Source organism: Dipodomys merriami, unplaced genomic scaffold, assembly GCF_024711535.1.
Source record: "Dipodomys merriami isolate MVZ:Mamm:240054 unplaced genomic scaffold, mDipMer1.0.p SCAF_173, whole genome shotgun sequence".
NCBI classification, from domain to species: Eukaryota; Metazoa; Chordata; class Mammalia; order Rodentia; family Heteromyidae; genus Dipodomys; species Dipodomys merriami.
This window is the reverse complement of record NW_027203082.1, coordinates 1,510,433-1,514,204: the sequence shown is the minus strand read 5'-3', so window position 1 is coordinate 1,514,204 and position 3,772 is coordinate 1,510,433. Positions and strand designations below refer to the sequence as shown.

The 3,772-nt window shown below is 37.2% G+C and overlaps 1 non-coding gene across 1 annotated transcript; it reads left to right on the top strand.

Annotated features, from left to right (window-relative positions):
* Window positions 1-1,176: 1,176 nt before the first annotated feature.
* LOC138829507 (U6 spliceosomal RNA) lies at window positions 1,177-1,288 on the top strand. Its single transcript, XR_011372635.1, has one exon. It is a non-coding gene; the product is annotated as a U6 spliceosomal RNA (small nuclear RNA).
* The last annotated feature ends 2,484 nt before the right edge of the window (window positions 1,289-3,772 follow it).

Below are 3,772 nucleotides of genomic sequence, written 5' to 3'. Positions count from 1 at the left end.
CCCTGGTCAGTCGGAACCTCACAGAAACAAAGCCAGAGCCAGATTGCTGTGTACAGTGCTGGTCAGCCATGATGTACAATAGCTTTGTGTAGGAAATGCATTTTCTACTCATGATGCATTTTTAACTCATGATGAATTTACTGGAACATAATCCTATCTTAAATCTAGGAGCATATATTTATATAATCATAGAAGAGTATATAAAAACATATATAAACTAAACTATATACAAAAGCAAAAATTCATATCTACAAGCTGACACTGTATAAACACATTGGAATGTATTTTCATATATTAGAAAATTAAAGTATGTGAGCATTTGACTGAAATACAAAGAAATTTATTTGTGTATATAAATATAAAAGAAAATAATTGAGACTTCCATATATTCAACTTACATATTGACTTTTAAGAACTCATCATGGACATGCTTCTATTCCATAAATAGATTTCTAAAACATCATGGTTTTTGTTTGTTCATTATTTCGAATAGGTATTGGGACTCATTCTTGCTTGACTTTTTTCACTCAAGCCTGGCACTCTATCACTAAAGCCACATGTCCACTTCCAGATTTCCTTGATGGTTAATTGGAGATAAGAGTCTCAGACTTTTCTGACTAGGGTTGGCTTCAAACTGATGTATGTATATGTATATATAGATATATACACATAGATTCATACATATATGCATCTATATACATATATAGATAGAGATATACATAGATACATATATGTATACAGATACATATATGTATATACACATACACATATTTTGTATGTATGCAAATATATGTATAGAATGTATATATGTATAGAAAATGTGTATGTGCATAGAAAATTCTATAAAAGACATAAAATGTTCATTGTTAGCTTCTTTGTTGTAATCCTTAAAACAATTTTCTGAATTTCTACAGTTAATATGATACTGTTAATTTAAAAAGTTTGGCCAGGTGCCTGTGGCTCACACCTGTAATCCTAGCTACTCAGGAGGCTGAGATTTGAAGATAGCGGTTTGAACCTAGCCCCAGCAGAAAAGTCTATGAGACCCTTATCTCCAATAAACTATACAGAAAAATCTGGAAATGGTGGTGTGGCTCGAGTGGTAGAGCACTAGCCTTGAGCACAGAGTCTTAGGTACAGCACCCAGGCCCTAGGACTGGGAAAAATTTTTTTCAAGTGCTCACTTTGGTAGTACATATACTAAAACTGGAACAATTTAAAGAAGATTAGCATGGCCCCTGAGCAAGGATTATACACAAATTTGTGAAGCATTCCATAAGAATTTTTTTCAAAATGTTCTTATAGCTGGGTGCCAATGGTTTATGTCTATAATCCTCAGTACGCTCAAAGACAGCCCAAGCAGGAAACTCCACAATCAGAGAAAAGCAAGAAGTATGTAGTTTACATTGTGTTTGCAAAGCCAGAGCTTCCCCCTTCTTCTTCCCCCTCCTCCGGGTCCTGGGGCTTGAACTCTGGGCCTGGGCACTGCTCCTGAGCTTTTGTGTTCAAGGCTAACACTGTATCACTGGAGCCATAGCGTTAGTTCCAGATTTTTGTGGTTAATTGGAGATAAGAGTCTCACAGACATTTCTGCTTCAGCTGACTTCAAACTGTCATTCTCAGATCTCAGCCTCTGAGTAGCTAGGATTACAGGAGTGAGCCATGGGTGCCTGGCCTTTAGAGGTTTCTGAGAGTATGATCTTAGGTACAAATCTTCTCTACTTCCCTACATTTATTTCACAAGAAAAAATATTGCAGGAAAGACAATGGTCTTTTAAAGATAATTAACAAAAGTGGAAACAGTCTAAATCTCCATAAATAGGGATTATTAAATTACAGCTCATAAACAAATTAGGAAATAATGATTATAAGTGATATTGACATAGCTGGCCACTGGTGGCTCATGCCTGTAATCTTAACTACTCAGAGGTTGAGATCTGAGGATTGATGTTTGAAGCTAGCCTGGGGAAAGAAAGTCTATGAGACTCTTATCTCCACTTCACCACAATAAAGTCAGAAGTGGCTCTGTGGAGTAAGTATTAGAGTGCTAGCCTTGAGCAAATGAAGCTAAGGGACAGCACCCAGGCTCTGAGTTCAAGCCCCAGGACTGGCATGAAAAAAATGATGTTGATATACAAAGACATTAACAAGCAATTTATACAATATTATAATTAGTTTAATTTTTATTTAAATATATACATGGCTAGGAAAAGAGATACTACTACAAATTAATAAACAGGCTCAGGAGGCTGAATCTAAAGATCATGGTTTGAAGTCTGCTTGGGCTTCAAGGCTGAGACTTGTCAGTGAGATTCAAATTATGAATTAATGACAAAAAAGCTGGAATTAGAGCTGTAGGACAAGTGGTAGGGTGCTAGCTTTGAAATAAAAAAGCTCAGGGACAATATGCAGGCCTTGAATTCAAGCCCTAGGACCAGCATATGTGTGTGGTACACAAACGTGCACTATATTAATAATCATTATGGTTAAAATATAGAAACAGGAATTTTTATAGACTTCTTTCTACACATTTACATTTCATCTTTTTGTCTAAAGGAGTAAGGATATCTTTTATTATTTTATTTTTCCAATGCTGGGACTTGAACTCAGGGTCTCCAGCTTTCGATAAGCTTTATGACTCTCAACTAGCATTATTCCTATGCCTTTCTGCTTATGGATTTTTGTTAGTTATTTAGAGACAAGAGTATCAAGGACCCAGGCACTGGCTCATGCCTGTAATCTTAGCTATTCAGGAGGCTGAGATCTGAGGATAGCTATTGGAAGCCAGCCCAGGAAGGAAAGTCCATGAAAATCAGAAGTGGCACTGTGGTTCATAGTGGTAGAGTACTAACTAGCCTTGAGTACAAAAGTCAGTGACAGCTTCCAGGCCCTGAGTTCAAGCCCTACAAACAATAACAACAACAACAACAACAAAAGACTGCGAACGAGTTGTCTGCCTGGTATAAAGCTGAACATAGATTCTCTAATCTCAGACTCCTGGGTGACTAGGTTTGTAGATGTGAGCCACTAGCACCCACCAGCGATATTTTAAAAACAACACAGTTTTCTGACATAAAAGTCAGTACCAATGTTTCCTCTCATATTCAGAAGCTAGATCTTAAACATACTGAGACATATAGGACTCTAGGCATTCATACCCAGTGCAACCAAAGAAGGATACTCTTAGGAAAGGAACACAAAGGTGCAATGCTTATATGCCTCTGATCATATAAAATAATATTTATCAAAATGAGTTCCAGGAAATGGAAATGAGGATTTTTCTTTCTGTTGTTGTTTTTGTTTTCTTTTCCTTTTGTCTTGTTTGTTCATTTATCTCTCTTTGGGAATGTAAGGAGGGGCACAGAAATGGGGGGACAAAGGGTGAACAAATACAGCAGTGGTACTCACTAGATAATATGTTGAAAATTAGCTATGCAACTGTGGGTGGGGATGGGAGACAAAAATTGGGAGAGAGCAAGGGCAAGAGTGACATTGTTCAAAAAGAAATGAACCCTCTACCTGACTTATGTAACTGTAACTGCTCTGTACATCGCCTTTATAATAACAAAATTTTTAAAAATCAGCACTAGTTTGCTAATTAGATGTGACAATACAACACTGTTTGCCAGTGACAGTTTCATTGTACCTGTTCTGGTACAATTACATAGTGTCAGTGGGCTCCAGTGGCTCATGCATGAAACCTTCGCTACTCAGGAGACTGTGATCTGAGGACCAAGGTTTGAAGTGAGCTCAGGCAGGAAAGTCTTTGTGG